Source organism: Condylura cristata, unplaced genomic scaffold (genome assembly GCF_000260355.1).
Source record: "Condylura cristata isolate star-nosed mole 26May11 unplaced genomic scaffold, ConCri1.0 scaffold00013, whole genome shotgun sequence".
Classification (NCBI taxonomy): domain Eukaryota; kingdom Metazoa; phylum Chordata; class Mammalia; order Eulipotyphla; family Talpidae; genus Condylura; species Condylura cristata.
In genome coordinates, this window is record NW_004567114.1 from 34,892,118 (window position 1) to 34,909,754 (window position 17,637).

The 17,637-nt window shown below is 40.2% G+C and overlaps 1 protein-coding gene across 4 annotated transcripts in view; it reads right to left on the reverse strand.

Annotated features, from left to right (window-relative positions):
• The window catches only part of FBXO34 (F-box protein 34), a 57,593-nt gene extending 54,192 nt beyond the window's left edge, over positions 1 to 3,401 (reverse strand). For all 4 annotated transcript variants that reach the window (XM_004681849.2, XM_012724581.1, XM_012724580.1 and 1 more), the window contains exon 1: positions 3,273 to 3,401. The gene's annotated coding sequence lies outside the window, so the exon portion shown is untranslated. The remainder of the gene's footprint in view (positions 1 to 3,272) is intronic.
• Between the last annotated feature and the right edge of the window lie 14,236 nt (positions 3,402 to 17,637).

Genomic DNA, 17,637 nt, shown 5'->3' on the forward strand with positions numbered 1-17,637 from the left:
TCTGGTGAAGCCTCTCACCACCCCTGAGCCTCTGGCCTGTACCCCAGTTCTGTATGCACACATAAATAAATCTTTAAAAAAAAAAAAAAGAAAAAAGAACCATCTATACTTTTAACCATTAATGTTTTCCTGGTTAATACAGTATGTTCATCAGCTTCAAAATACACAAGGTACATCAAAGAATTATGCAAAAATAAGGATTGACAGGAATTCAATTTCCAGATGACCTAAATGCATTTGGATAATCTGCTCTTTTTTGTTGTTGTTGCTTCTAAAGGGCTACAGATTATGCACTTGCTGAATTTTGCCTTTGTCACACATGATCTAACAAGGAAGGCATTCATTATACCATAGCAGCTTCACTCAACTATTTGGTTCTAAACAGCTGCAAATTTTGGAAAATAACACCAAGTGATGTCTCTACCAATTTTGTATGTTCTCTCCCCAACAAATATTAAAAAAAGATTAAAGTTTACTAGAATGTAACAACTATCCATATTAAATAGCTGAATAGTCAGACTATAATCTGTTAACTTTAGAACATAAAGTAGAAAACCTGTAAGAATTTAACTTGTACATGTTAACAGAACTCAAAGAATAAATACCTTCTAAAGAATTTCTAAAATGTAACTTATTCCTCATATTTAAATCTTAAATCTTTCAGAAATATGCCCTCCAGGTTGGTTTACTTAGATTTTTCAAAAGTAACTGACTAAATATTTAAAATAATAAACTTATCTCAAATAAATTTCCATTCCTAAGAAGCAAAACCTGACCCACAACTGCAAAGAGTAGAAGAAAAGCATCCTGCCAAAAGTAGAAAACAACCCTAAAATGTTTCAGAAGTTATGGTTGTTAAATCACTATACAGCTATACACACAAACTGACTTTCATAACTGTCAGTTCCTGTCACATTAGAACACACTAAGATATTTATTCTTCACCTAATAATTTTTTAATAAGGATAAAATAAAATTCCTAAAATAGTAGAGGGGGAAATAACACTGTCAAGGAGGAGCTACTTTTATTATCATAGATGATGTAGGTTTCAATTCATACTCAGTTTTGACTTTCACTCCTTTCCACTTAACGTTAGTACGCTAAATTTACAGAATCATACAAGATACCCCAGAAAGGTTTCTGGGGGGAAAAAAAAGTGGAAGTATACAATTCCTTCAATTTCACTGCATAACAGCTTGCCATGATCCTTTCCTCTTAAAGACAACATCCTCAGTATCAGCAGGCTCATGCTCAATTTGGCAACCTAATTGGTTGTAAAGATCTACAGTTTGAATTTGGGGGTCACTCAACACTGTCACCATAAAATTTCTGATTTGTTCAAAGGAGAAATAATAATTTTCATTTATGCACTCACTGTTGTCAAGTTTCCAAGGTATAGCGAGGATCAAATGAGATTTATGGCAAAGTCATGTTTTGTGAACTTATAATCAAATTTAATAGTAATTAAAGATAAAATTTTGCCTTTATTTCCTGTATTCATGGGTATAGCGTAACTTCCCTGTGCATGCTGATGCAAACTTCAGAGAGAATACCTTATTAATAACCTTTAAAAGGCAAACGGAGAGGAGGAAGTATTAACACAACTCTGTAAGTCAAGGTCAGTGAGGAGGGATTCCTATCAAAGCTTCTAAAATGAAGACATTAAATTGAAAACACATTTCAGCTTTAAGTCACCTACCTTTCCAACTAAACGCTATTTAAGTGATTATAGGGAGGAAGAAACTATTAGTGAATCAAAGAATTGAGATGCTGGAATACCTGTAGTGGTCAGTAATGACAAGTGATTAGATACACGTCAGCCTAATCTCTTTTGCAATCTTAATAAGAAAAATATTCACAGACAAGGAACTTTTGGAAAATGTTGTAGTTTCGTACTTGAAAGTACTGTAAACAAAATTTTACTTGTCCAGACAAGCAGTCCTGAGATGTTATTATATTGTTAAAGCTCCATCTTCTTAAGAAGGCAAGAAAAAGGCTTGTTGCTGAGCTATATAACCATAGGGAACCCTCAATTATTCATGGTAACATGGGACAGGGACAACCTGGATAAATTACATTGTCAGGTAATTATTATTTAAGAAATACTGGATTAATTCAACCTCCCCACTCCCTTGCAATAGAAAAGGCTCACATAAGATCTGCTCTCTTCCTCACCATTCTCTTAGAAAAATGACATGTAGACAGATGACCTCAAAATTGTCTAGCAAGAGAGACTGGCAAACTGAAACATCAGCACTCAAAACTGGTTCTATTTTTTTTTTTCCAGTAATTCCAATCAAACCAAACTTGGTTTAGTTCCCCGAATGGCGTTTACATTAAGCACCCAGGCCCCCTCCCCCGCCCACAAAATCCTGATTTCAGTTGCCCTGAATCAAACGTACCTCGTATTGACCTGTATTTACAAGCCTGTTTGAAACGAATTTAAAGAACCTGACAACTATTACAGGAAAACCGTAAAAATGCTGACATCGAACAACTTTTGACTCAAATCTGCAGCGATTCCAGGCGTTGGACATAAGACCGAACTTCCTTTTTCTCCCCTTCGGGTCCTCCCAGCCCTTCCGCGCGCCAAGGTCCCCGCCGGGGCCTGCAGTGACATCATAAGCCCCTCTCGTGGAAACCCCTGACGTCACACACACGCGGACCCACAACACTATGACTTCACCGCGGGCTGGGGCCGAACCGCAGTCGACTTGCGCCAGCCCAGAAGCGAGACAAGCTTCCGAGCCTCTGCCCAGCCCGGTCCCTGCGGAAGGGTAAGGGCAGGCGCCAGCTCACCTGCGCTGGGACAGGAAAGGGCAGAGTGGCCGAGCCCGGGCGGGCGCGACCAGGACGAGGCGATCCCCACGTAGGGCCCGACTTCCTCTCCCGCCTGGGTCCCGAAGGTGGGAGAGCCGGTCCGGTGCCCCCTCACGGCCTAAGCCGATCTCCGCGGCTTCAGCCCGGTCCGAGGTCCCCGCTCCCGCCCAACAGCCCGCCCGGCCCTCGGTGGCCCGCAGGGCGCTCTGAGCCCCGGGGGTGCGCGGGCGGAGGCGGCCGCAGGAGGAGGTGCGGGCCGTAGGGTCCCAACCCCAGACGCGCCCGGAGCGCCGCGAACCCTGGACCCGCGGGCGGCGCCCCCGCCCCCACCCGCCCGGAGCTCCCGGAGCGCAGGGAGGCTGCAGGAGGGGGCGGGGAGCGGCCACGGTGGCCGCCGCCGGACCCCGACCGCGCTGCCCTCACGCCGTACCCGACCCCGACCCCGACCCACCTGCGCTCCTGCCCCGGCCGGGGCCTAGCCCGGGGTTGCACACCCGATGCGGAGGCAGCGGCGGGAGGCCTGGCTCGCTCCCCACCGCTGAGGCGGACCGAGCGCCCAGCGCGGCGCGGCGGAGCTCAACGCTCGCTCTGAACCTATTTGTTTGGCTAAAACGGCGTGACGTCACGCGCCGGCCCCAATCGACGGTTGGCCAGGGAGGGGCCGCGGAAACCAGGAGGTTGCAGCACCCCCTGTCGGCCGTTGTGCGGCACTGCGGACTCTGGAGACGGGCCGCGTGAGGGACTTTAATAGCGAGAACCAGCTGAAACATCTGCCGGCCCCCAAGTGGTGAGGTGCGAAAGCGCGAGACCATCTGCAGAGAAAGGAATCAAACCCTCGGGCTAGAATGGTGGTAACGCCAGTGTTCATTCGATAGACAAGTTTGTTAATACTCGTCAGTTGAGTTATAACATGGAGTTATAAATAGTGTTAGATACTATTAGACATCCTGGCAGACGAGCGTTCCTATTTTGGTGCTACTACTGACTTGGAAGGCCAGATTACAGATAAATTCTCCTTCGTAAAATATAGGGTCCCTTCTGTCTGTCGTTCTTTTCTATGCAAATCATGGCAGGGATACCAACCAAAAGCAGATCAACTTTGAGGCTGAAGCGAAGGGACTGTAAGTGAGGAATATAAAAGAGGTGTTTTTAATACTTTATTAGTTTATTTGATGCTTTCAAATGAGTGCCTGTGAGAAACCTTTTCCTACCCAGCCTTTAAAATAATTGCTTCCATTGTAAAAATGATTGTAACCACGTCATAAAACATGAGTGCCAAAAAAAAGAAATCCTTCTCCCTTGAACACAACCAGTTTCAGCATTTGATATTTTTTTAGTGTTGTTCTATGCATATTAGTGTTACAATTGTGAGTTTCATATTTGTACCTAGGCTTCACTTTAACGGTTGTATAAATTTATGTTAAGTGGACATACAAAGTTTTCTGAATTCTCTGTTCTTGAACAAACTTATTCTCTTTTTGCCATTATAAAGAGATCATAGGATGTCTTCTTGGATGTAGGTTTTTAAAAATAAGTACCTGGAATATGGAATTACTACGTGAAAAAGTAACTCAACATTTTTATAGTTGCTAGTACAAACTGCCAAAAATATTTTTTAAAGGTTGGATCAAATTACACTTAAGTCAGCAGCTTTGATTTTAGCCTGCTATATGAAAAGTTCTAACAAATAAAACTATTCTTGAAAATATCTATGTATAAAATCTTAAATGTGAAAACTAAAAAGAAATTCACTTTCCAGGCCCTCCCTGGTGGCACAACAGGCTAAAGCACAGCACTATAAAGCTATCTGCAACCACTGCCCCCAGGAGTTCGCTCCCTCACCAGGTTGATGACTGGCATAGCAGATCTCTCCTGTCTCACCTGCTCCCCTCAACAGTATATTTCAGTAGATCTGCCTGTTCTGCTCAACACTCTGTCTCTCGTGAATCCTTTCTCCTCCCACACCTCTGGCCTATACCCCAATTCTTATATCCATAAATAAATAAATCTTAAAAAAAAAAAAACAAAGAAAGAAATTCACTTCCCATATTCACACAAATAAAAAATTATCACATCTTTATCTAGACTCATCTGTATACATACTTTTAATTAGAGAGGAGTTATATCTATTACTATCAAGTTGTCTTATTTAATACTTGGTGATATTAATTCAACATATCATGACATTTTGAAACATTTTATGTCATATTTTACTCTGTTCTAAATTGTCATTCTTTCAGGTTTATCTCAATACTATCCTTAAAACTTCTTGATTCTTTAGAGAAATGGAAAAGACTGATTCCTTTACATTTTTACTAACTTCCTTATTTTATTTCATATACACCTTCCTTCTGTGTATTTAATATTTCCTGCTAAATTCTACATTGCTTGAGAACATGGATTAGATTACAATATACAACAATTGTATACATGTCTAATGAATAATTATAGTAATACTAGTGATGTGTACTATTTGCATGATGGCAAATAAATATGATCTCCATTTTATAATATTGCTTACTACAGTTCCTTAATATCCAATTTTTACTGCATTTATAATGTGATCCAAATCCTAAGCTGTTTTAAATATACTATTTCACTTAATCAGATAAAACACCTCTATAACGTATATTGAAATGAAGAAACCAAGGTTTGAAGAGTTAAAATATTTGACAATGTATAATTTATAAAACTAAAGTTAAAAAAGCACTCCAGAGGCCCTCCCTGGTGGCACAGCGGGTTAAAGCACAGCACTGAGAATCTAAAAGCCGCTTCTGCATGAGTTCGATTCCTGCCTGCCCCGGAGGTGACCACATGGTGTGGCAGACCTCTTCTGACCTGACCGCTGCTCCCCTCAGCAGTGTACTTCATTGATCTGCCTGTTCTGTTTCCCACTCTGTCTCTGGTGAAGCCTCTCACCGCCCCTGAGCCTCTGGCTGTACCCCAGTTCTGTATGCACAAATAAATAAATCTTTTTAAAAAAAAGCACTCCAGAGCTCTTACCATATCACTGTATTGTTAGTGGGAATTTCAAATGGGTGAAAGACATCAAAACTACAAAACACATAACTCATTAAACTGAAAAGCTAATGTGAATGTTTCCATGTGGACAGCTCATCTTCATTGTCCAAAGTCTCTGAGTGCATGTGGTATTAGACACATGTATTAATTCTGGTTAGTAACCAAAAATTTGTTTGTTTTAAATATTTAATATATTGTGAACTGATTGTGTTTGTGAACTGTAATAAAACTACTAAAAAAATTTTTTTAAAGGTAAACTAAAAACCCAAATTCCTTATTATAAACATAAAATTACTGTCAAGTTGCTGGTGAAATTTCTAAAACTTTTTTTTTTAAGATTTATTTATTTGTGCACACAGAACTGGGGTACAGGCCAGAGGCACAGGGGCTGTGAGAGGCTTCGCCAGAGACAGAGTGGGGAGCAGAATAGGCAGATCAACGAAGTACACTGCTGAGAGGAGCAGCGGGCGGGTCAAGAGAGGTCTGCCACGCCATGTAGTCACCTCCCGGGCAGGCGGGAATCGAACTCATGCAGAAGTGGCCCTTACTTCTTAGTGCAGTGCTTTAACCCGCTGCGCCACCAGGGAGGGCCGGAAATTTCTAAAACTCTTACTTTCACTTTCTGTTGTTCATGAACTGACTGTAAAGATGGCCAGTGAGCCACACTTCAAATAGGACTGGTCTAGGGGAAAAAAAGAAGAGCAGTTGCCTATTTGTACAAAGAGTGATTCCCCCATAAAAAAAAAAAGGCCAGTAGGGCCAGTGCAGAGCTGCAGGCCACAGGGGATGTGACAGTCCTCTGAAGGAGCTCCCCAGATGGGATCAGTTTAGCACAGTGAGACCAAGGAATTGAAAAGGACAAGGTCAAGGTCACCCGAGGTGGCACAGCAACAGAAATACTCCATCTATTATTTTACCAAAGATTAGAACTAAATCATGGCTAAGTTAGCAAGCATCATATTAAAGCCCAGTGCAACAGGCTTGTCTTGGATAGATGTGCTCCCACTACTGTTCTCTGCTCAGAAGAAAACAAAGAGCTTGTCACTTATTCCTTTAATATTCACTTTTAGGGACCTCCCTGGTGATGAAAATGGTTAAGTCTCTACACTGTGAAGCTATTGCCAGCTACTGCAGCTTGAGTTCAATCCCCAGTCAGGAGGTAACCCACATGGCTCAGCAGACCTCTCCTGTCCTGCCCACTGCTCCCCTTAGCAGTGTATGTCAGTAGCTCTGCCTGTTCTGCTCCCCACTATCTCTGGTGAATCCTCTCACATACACACTTTCACACACCTATGACCTATACCCCAGGTCTTGTATGCATAAACAAATCTTTAAATATCTATATACAATTCTACCTCCAAAGAAAAAACACTTAACCCAACTTCTACCCTACCCCAAAATTCTTTATCCTTAACCAAACTTACTCCTTTCACTACATAGGAAAGGAAACCAATGAACACCCTCCACTGGACTTTGAATCTAAGCCTACTGATATGCAGAATTAGACCAGTGGGTGTGATAATGCCTTTCCTACCTACTTTGTTATTGTGCAGCTCAAACAAACGAAGTAAAAATCTCTGCTTTCAAAATCTCAAAGTTTACCACGGTAAGACATGCACTTAAATAGGCCTAGAATAAAGTTGTTGGAAAGCACAGAGCCCTGGGCTTGTGCCTGGGTTGTGCATGTGTGAGCCCAGTGGTAGAAGTGAGCTTCTCAGTCATGGATAATAGCTTCATCTGACATAAATGAAAGAGCAACTACAATGAAACAGAGAAACCAGGGTAGCAAACTGTCAACGATGTAAGTACATCTCGTAATTGAGATTTGGGTGGAAGGGACATCGAATTGAGTAAATTTTGAAACCAGAAAAATACCAGAACATTCTACTTCTTAACATTCCTTTGGATCTCTGCCCCTATGAAAAGCTGATGAAAGCCAAAAGCCAGGAACATTCTCAGGGTGTGGGAAGAGGAAGCACATACTGGTATATACACAGACAATTTTGACTTTTCTTCAAAAAAGTCCCTTAGATCAACTTATTTTACTGCAACCTATTCACTTAATAGAGAGATTTAAAGACATGTAGGTGTGACCCTTAGCTTCCTCCAGTGAAGGAAAAAACCCTTTGATGGCAAAACCCTGTCAAGGTCCCAGTCCATCTTCTTCCCATGATGTTGCCCATAGAAGATCCCCTTGTTAATAGTGCTTTTGAGCTTTCCAACAACATCCATGTAATGACTGCTACATCCATGCACTGGGCCACTGCAGTTTTCATACATTCCAGTTCTTGATAGCTTATGAAAGAGGCAGAGCTCTAGTTGGTCTGGTGAACATTTCTAAGCCCCCACCACCCCCTGACTTTCTGTAAACATGGCAAGCATCAACCCCACAACGTAACACAGTAGGACGGTGAGGCGTCTTCCTGTCATTATGACAGGAAGCAGAGTGGCTATGGTGGGCACACAAAATCAGTGTTCCGGAAGAAATCTGAAACTATAAAGGAACAGCTTCAAAAGGATGGGAATTAAGTTTGAATTACTGCTGTATCCTAATGCCAATCACTGTACCTGGCATTTAGAAGGTACTCAATAAGTAATGACTTCTTTTTAAAAGCTAGAAAGCTTTTTCTGCAAGGCAGCAGTGCTCTTTTTAAAGAATGGTTTAATCCCTGCAAATCTGAGAGGGAAGATGTTTGTGAAAGGGTGGCAGAAAAAATTCCAAAAGGGCATTATGAGGTTCAGCTCGAGAAGAACCTAATGGGATTTTCCCAGAGATGTTCTCTCCCACACTCTGTGAAGTAAGATCAAAAGGATGATCCCTTTAAGGCCTCAGACCTGTAACCGGAACCTGTGGGAACTTGAGGTCTAAAGTTAAAGGTTGGGGTTTCTCAGAAGACCAGAAGAAGTAAGAGCTGTGCTTAAGCCACTGCAAAGCAAGACAGCAATGATAGCTTAAGACACAAAAAAGCAAAGAAAAATCACAAAAGGAGAATTCAGGTTTGTACATCCCACAAATTATTGTGGCACAGATGGAAATAAGCTTAGCCAAGAATCATGCTGCATTGCAAGTACAGCAGGTCCTCAAGTAACAATGTTTTGTTATAATGCTGATGGGGAAAAAATCCTTGTCTGGTACTATGACAAGCACCCTGGAACAATAGAGTTGTTAGCTAAAGGGAGCATAAGGAAAGGGCAAACAGAAAGATGGAAGTTACCTGTGTCTCAATGACATCATGCTACCAGTTTGTCATGACATGTCTGGTTATACAATAATAAATTCTAATACAATTGTCATTTATAGACTGTTTTAAAACAATTGTGGCTGAAAACACCCTGCTATATATAATATATGTGTATATGTATATCTATTTTTATTTTATTTTTGTTGCATGGAAAATAAAATGGGAGGGAAGGAGACATTAAACTACTCTGGCAGGACAAGCTCTAAAATGGTCAAATAATAAAATAATTTTGCTTTGCTTTGCTTTCAGAATAATCTTAAACTAATATCAGATGTTGATAAAATCAGTAAAGAAGAATTTTTGTCTAGTAATATATACATTGTGTCCTAAATCAATGAGTAAGAACTGATGTGACACTTTAAAATCTTGAAGCAAACACTATCGCCAGTCATTGAAATTGAATATGGGGGTGCCCGAAGCACTGGCATATGATTAGCCAGTCTGTCCTTGCTCTTCCTCAGCTCACAGTCACCTGCTATAGCAAGGAGAGGCTGCCTGGCTAAAATAACTTAGTTACATCAGCTTGCTAAAATGGTCCAAGGGATAGATTTGTTAAGAATTGAATTATTTTTAAAAGCCACCAATTTGTTCTGCAGTTTTAGGATTTGCTGACATTTTCTACCAAGCATAACTATGCTTTTAAATGCCAAGTCTTGCCTTGAAATACCAAAGACACTCTTCAAAGAGTACAGAACACAGTTAACAGAATTTTCTTGCAAAAACTCATTTGCCTTATCAAGTAAGCTAGATATTTTGCATTGGGAAGTGCAGAGTTTGAGCTTCTTTTAGTGCCACCACTGCAGGAACTCTCGAGCCAGGACTATGCATCTTTCATCTCCCCATGGCTCTCCTGCCCCTTCAGAAGACTGCTGAGTGACATGTCATATTTCTAATGTGCCTTCAGCAAAACAGCAGCTGAAGCAATAACACATCTGTGTGTTGTTCAAGTGAGGCTATTTTGTGCTTTCTGTAGGTGGACTTCTCACTGAAGCTAAAATGAGTCTTTAAAACAGCCTGAAGACCTTCTAAACAAGTATGGGTATCTAATCACTCCCATTTTTTCAGAGCTACTCTGGTTTTCTTACCTCAGAACCAGTATTTTCACACTTGGATTTTATGTTCCTTAAGACTCCACTGTTCTGTGGGTTTTGTCACCTGTCACTTTTTTCTCTTCTCTGCCTCGGTCCCTACTGATCGTCCATATTTTTTACTTTCTTACCAAGTGATTTGACTTTTAGAATCATCACTAGCTGACAACAGAACTTCTGTTAGTCCACATGGGATGTTACTCAAATCTCTGCTCACTGGGTCTAGGTTTGTAACCATGGTCCACAGAAAAAGGGGAGGTTCCAGGTTTCCTGCCTACGCAGAAGGAGGGTGGAGCTGAGCAGGGAAGAGAAGAATCTGGAAAGGAGGCTGAAGAGAAGCAGGATAGGGAGCCAGAAGGTGACCTGAGGGAAGTACATGGAACAGAGAGACATGTGAAGAAACTGTGCTTGCTTCTTTTTGGTCCTGGACTGGTTCAAACAGATGTTGGGTGAGAGACCCGTGGGGAGGTTGGCTATGGCAGAGTTTATCTTGATTTTGATTGTGCTCTTTTCCTCCCTTTTCTATGGGTTCCTGCAGGAAAGTGCTTTAGACTAGTGGCAGGCTTTCAGGCCTCACTTTGGGTCAACCCCTTTTGCGTAGAGTTTTACCCACAAGGGGATGGGTAACTTTAGGTGTTTGATTTAGAGACGATATTTGCCTTTTCTGTATTGCACACTGACTGTATTAAAGTTACTTTCCATTAAAGGTCTTATATGCTTTGTCTTGATGCGGCAGATGGCAGAACCTATTTAGAATAGGTTGGTTTGGGGTTCAGAGGTATCCCTCTCCCTATTCTATAACAGGTTTGAATCCTCTCCCTTTCTCAGTTATTTTCTGCATTCATTGTTACTCAAGGCCTACATTTGCATGGCTCTTTGCCTTTTCTTTTTTATATTACTAGTATCTGCAAAGCCCTAGAGCATCACTCTTTTAATAAAGTTGATGTGGCTAATATGCGTGGTAGTGGTACCATTCTTATGTTCAATAAGGAGGAAGTTGTATTCTGTTAATAAAAATGCTGTTAGAACATCATAGGAAAAACATGTTTTTTCTCTTATTTTTAAAAAATAATGTAATAGTTTATTTTTACATCATTTTGTGCATTTTTCCATCTCAGTTGTAATCCCTGTGGGTTTTCCATCACCAAATCACCTGTGTGCCATCACCATAGTCCAGTGCATTTCCCTCCCCTCACTGTTTTTGATCCCATTCCCCAACCTGCCCCCATAAAATGTCTCTGGTATATAGCTGTTCATTATTATTATTTTCTCACCGGGTCCATTATACTCCTGCTATGAGTGAAATCATCTGGTATTTTTCCTTTTCTTTTTGGGAGAAAACATGTTTTTTCAGTCTCAAAATCATCAGCTAAGTCATCCTCCTCCAGAAGGATATATAAAGACTAAAATGAATAAAATTGGTATTATTCCTCTTTTTTTTTAATGTTTCTGCTATCACTTTTATACTTGGGTAGCTATGGAGCTTCTAGAGCAGAGTCAAAGACCATGGTTCACACAAATATATTAACCATTGATTACAAATCCCTAAATAAAATTAAGCATCCCCCCAAACTATGATCTCAGTATTTTGTTCCATTTTTTCTATAGCACTTAAACAACATGTTAATGCAATTAATTCATCACTGTATAGAGTTCATCTTTTCCCTCTGTGAGTTCTTTAAGGACCTACACTACTGATTTGCTGAACCAGTACATGGATGAAAGATCTACAAGAACAATTTCATTGATTACATCAAAATATTCAGAGGGTGGGTCTGTATGAGTGAACTTAATGTAGTATATACAGATGTTGATTTATAATGATGCCCAGCTGAAATTGATGTTCTAGTGCAATGGTACCTCGATTTAAAAAATATTCAGAGGGAAAAATCCCTTTGCAAATTTCAAACATGTTGGTCTTACATAGCTGGAATCTAAATGAAAGAACACCACCTTCTCCAATGGTCATAGTTTTGTGAACCTCCCCTGAGGAAGCCAGTGTTCACAGCTGTTGGACTGAGTCTTGTTGAGAAGTCATATCTGCCTCAGTGCTTTTTCAAAGGTACAATGATTTACATGCTTTCCACAGAAAATTTGATGCCATAAATGAACAGATTGGGTCTTACCCTGGATTAGATTACAATTTGTGCTCTCTTGTCAAAGATAAATTATGTGAATCACCATGAAATTATTAAATTAACAAATTTGTGGTAAGAGCTGTTTTCTCATTAGTCTTTAAAACACAATTTAATATTCATTTAAACAGCAATTCGATCTGCCAAGTTTAAATGTTATTCCTGTCTGAGTGCTTCCTCCCTCTTCCCCCTGTCATTCTCATTAAAAACTTCAGTTTAAATCCAGAGTAGAAAAAAATAATAAACCCAGAGCAGAACAGTCAAGTAACTATTTTTTTAAAGGAATAGGAGGATGGGGCTCTCCCTTGTGGCACAACGGGTTAAAGTACCCACTATGAAGCTCTCAGAAGCCACTGCAGCATGAGTTTGATCCCTGGCCAAGGAGCTGACCCACATGGTACAGCAGACCGCTCCTGACCCGCCTACTGCTCCCCTTAGCATTGCATTTCAGTCCATCTGCCTGTTCTGTTCCCCACTCTGTCGCTGGTGAATCCTCTCATCCTCCACACCTCTGGCCTTTACCCCAGTTCTATAAGCACAAATAAATAAATCTTTAAAAAGAAAAAAAAAAGGAAGAAAGGAAGGTAGGAAAAAGGGAGGTGGGGGAGGAGAAACCTGTTTTCAAATACTTATGAAAATTTAAACTACATATGTAATTTTTTTAGCTGGGAGAAGAGAAAGAAGCAACTTCTGGACAAATAGAGGATAGATGACTACATGGAGTATATACTTATACTGTGCATTAAGAAAGAAGAAAGTAAATCATATAGATCTGTGTGTGTCAAGAGATAATTCTCAGAAAACATTAGCTCAGTAATAAAAGCAAGTTGCAATGACTACATAATACATGCTATCATTTACACAAATCTTAAAAACATACACAAGAATGCTAGGCATTGCTTATGGACAAATAGTTGCAATATGAGTATAAATATTTGAGAGAGAAGGGTCCAATACAACTTCAGAATAGTAATTCTGCAGAGACAGGAGAAAGAAGCTATCAGAAGAGACACAAGGGAGGACTTTGATGCTATATGTAACATTTGAGTTACTTAAAAAGAAAATATCTGAAACAAATAATGGCTGGCTTGGTGTTAGTAGCATTTTACAAAGTTGATGTAATGAATACATAAGCACTTGTAAGAATAATCCAAAAAAATTCATATCTTAGTAGTATTTCATTGATATAAGAAATAGATGCAAATTTTTCACTTGAAAATTTTAGAAGAGGTTATGATATGAAGAACACCCTTGGAAAGAAAACCAGTTAACATATTATCATCTAAAGTTCATATTGACACAAAGCAAAAATTAGGTTCCTTCCTCTTTATTTCTCTTATGCCTAAAGCATTTATATAGAGATTATAGAGATTATTTGCTAAATGCATAAAAATATTGCTGTACAAAAATATTTATTATGTGGAAGGAAATGATATGAAGATGTCTGTCTCTACGTATGCCGGCATTATTGCTCTGTTTTTCCAGTGAGGAGACAATAACAAATCCCAGACATTTACTTTCTTCTTTCTTAATGCATAGTATAAGTATATACTCCATGTAGTCATCTATCCTAACTTGAACTCTAAGGCAAGTGCTTCTGTGTAAAAGCATATGCAGAACTGGCAGGCAGAGTGAATGTCAAAGTTTTCTTCTTATCCCTAAATAATGTTCCTGTCAGGTTCTTTTCAGGTTGGCTCCATAACCTATGGAGTTAATGTTATGCACAAAGAAAGCACAGAAATATTGGCTGACATATTACAGAGCAACATCATTCAATGAATGGCTAAATACTTTGGTGGATGAAGGGAACCACGACACCCACAAGGAGAAACTCACACAATTTCGTGCTGTGATTTTTATGGCACTGTGGCAAACACTGACTATGGTCACCCCACCAAATGTCCAAATCCTTGACGCCTATGCTTCATGCAAAATAAATTTCAAACATAACATTAAGGCTAATGAGACCTTAATAAGCTCTAAGTAAAGGGCTGAATAATCCCTTGCCTAAGTCACTTAAGCACTTTATGAGGACAAAGAACAAAAAGAAAAGGCACCATTTATTTAAAATAAGCTGGTGCCAGAAAAGGGTTATAAGCAGCATCCAACATAAATAAACCATTCTGTGATTATATTAGACATATGATGGGAAAGAATCCTGGTAACACCCAAGCATCCTCAGGAAGGATTTCCAGCTGAGAAAAGCCTGTGTTTTTTGTGCAAGGTATTGGACAAATCTTTTCACATACTGTTCTGTACTTGCCTTGGGGAAGAGAAGTTCCAACAGATGAGAATTCAGAACTTGATAAGGTGCTTTGTTTTTCCTTAAAGAGACATGTTGGCAGCATAAAAAGATACTTTCCACAATGAACACATCAAAGGCCGAAATTATTTGCAGGCAGTAGTTTTGAATCTTAGCTACCTCTTAAGAAGCTTTGGAAAGAGGGTGCTTAGGTACCACCTCAGATCATTGAATCTGAGCCTCTGGAGGAGGACAGCAGGCACTTGTGACCTGCTGAACAACGAAAGTTAAGAGTTACTTCAAGAGGTCCTTCTTGGTGGCACAAGGTGTGTAAGCCTCAGCACTCTGAAGCTACCCATCTGGCCAGGGAGCTGACCCATATGGCACAGCAGACCTCTCAAGTGTTGCCCACTACTCCCCCCAGCAGTGTATTTCAGTCAGTCCACCTGTTCTGCTCCCCATTCTGTCTCTGGTGAATCCCTTCCCCCCCCCCACAGCTCTGGCCTACACCTCAGCTCTTGTATGCATAAATAAATAAAATAAATCTTTTTTAAAATTGTGTTAAAACTTAAAAGAAAAAAAATTAACACCACATTTGATTTTCCCCTAGTACATTTAGTTACTGTCCAAAAATTAAAAACGATGTAAGAAAAAAGGTTTTTGAGTAATAAATCACACATTTAGAGATTTGGAAAAAAAATACTGCCATAGGGAAGGTAGATGCTGGAAAACCACCCTTGGGGGGGTTGTTTGAGGGAGTTCTGTTTTCTAGGGCCTGTGCCTCTTTCATAGTTCAAATACTCCCACTTTGGCCAATTTCAAGCTACTGGTGTGATGACACTGAACTTGGAGTCAGGCAATCAGGTGCAAAGTAGCCTCCAGGGCTCTCACATGCACGCTCTCTCACACCTCATTTGTGGACTTTAGATGAGTTACAATAAGGACTGAGAAAGCAATATTTATCATGTCCTCGGACTTTTTGCATCCTAGAGAAACTTAAGTCAATTTAAAGAATATTTTCTCAATTTAAAGAAATAAGGAAAAATAGATTAGAAAGTAATGTCTATCATTTCATCAATGTTTTTCCAATCTATTTTTAAAACCAAAATTTATTTTTATTTTATTTTTAAAAGTTTATTTATTTATGTTTACAGAACTGGGGTACCGGCCGGAGGTGTTGTGGGTGAGAGGATTCACCGGAGTCAGAGTAGGGAGCAGAACAGGCAGATTGACCAAGTACACTGCTGAGGGAGCAGGGGAGGGTCAGGAGAGATCTGTCGCGCCATGTGAGTCAGCTCCCTGGGCTGAGATGGAACTCGTGCTACAGTGGCTTCAGAGAGCTTCATAATGCGGTGTTTTAACCTGTTGGCTACCAGGGAGGGCCCCCAAAATTTATATTAAATTTTAGTCTTGTGGCCCTCCCTGGTGGTACAAAGGTTAAAGAGTATTACAGCAAGCTGGCCGCAGCTGCTTCAGCACAAGTTCGATCCCGGCCCAGAAGTGACCCACATGGTGCAGCAGACCTCTTCTGTCTCGCCCACTGCTCCCCTCAGCAGTGTACTTCGTCAGTCTCTCTGTTCTATTCCCCACTCTCACCACCCCTGCACCTTTGGCCTGTACCCCAGTTGTGTGCATAAATAAATAAATCTGTAAAAAAAACTTTTCAGTCTTGTAAATAGATTTATTATCTTTTTCTACTTTACTAATAATATTTACAATTATTTCATTTGAAATATAAATTAAATTAGGCACTCTTATAACTAAATTCAGTCTGGATTATAGAACTAAACTGAGTTTTTTTTTTTTAAAGATTTATTTATTTGTGCATACAGAACTGGGGTACAGGCCAGAGGCTCAGGGGCGGTGAGAGGCTTCACCAGAGACAGAGTGGGGAACAGAACAGGCAGATCAACGAAGTACACTGCTGAGGGGAGCAGCGGGCGGGTCAGGAGAGGTCTGCCACGCCATGTGGTCTCCTCCGGGGCAGGCGGGGATCGAACTCATGCGGAAGCGTCTTTAGATTCTCAGTGCTGTGCTTTAACCCGCTGCGCCACGAGGGAGGGCCTAAACTGAGTTTTAAATGTCTCTGGTTGTAAGACTTCTCAGGTGAGACTGTTAACAACGTTTCATGCTGCAGTGGATTTGATAAATAGAAACAAACTAAAAGGCCACCTTTAGACCAACTAAAATAGAAGACTAGGAAACAATCTCCTTGTGAAAGTTACTTTTAAATCAACTATATGCATAAAACAGGATCCTGTGAATTAGAATCCTATCAAGTTTATAGTAGAGCAATTATATAATCATCACATACAGCACAGAAATTAAATGAAAGCAAATTCAAAAATCATTTTATAAAAGAATGCTGCTTCTGGATAGAGAATTGTTAAGTGGCAAAACAAAAATATGATTCTCTAGAAATAAAATTCGAAACAATTTACTAGTAATATTCATATTGTATAGTGTACAGTTAGAAAACCTATTTAAGTTTCCACTTGAGCTGATTGTATAATCAGTTAATAAAGCCAAAAGATAAAAAATAGTTTAGAAGACAAAACCCCAAATATTCCTGAATTACTCTGATGAACTTAATAACAAAAATGTTGTATTATTTTATCTACAAGTAAAAGCAAGGGAAGTAATTTTCAAGATTCGTATTCTTTAAATCTATAACTATAAATTGATAGTCCTAACAAGCTTTATTTGAGTCATTGTATAATCACTTAGTGGCAATAAAACTAAAAGGAAAATATAATTAATTTATTGGGGGGGGGATAACCTGCTCTGATCTTGGAACTTCAGAAGTAGATTCATTGGCTGGCTAGATAAATTTGAAGATAATAAACTTTGTTTCAGGCTGTGTGGACAGAGACCAGTGTAGTATTGGTGCACAGACACTTCTTATTGAGGGTGGAGAAAGAACTGAGTGAGGAAGTCCCCAGGGGAGGGGTGGAAGGATTCTTGGGAAGCTTCATACTCAGGAATGAAGGGAACTGCTTCCAGGAATTGCCCTCTGTCTCCCTACAACATCTGATTCTTGACAAGAGAGTGTGACTGTTTGGATCAGAGTCTCCCAGGTCAGGTGGGA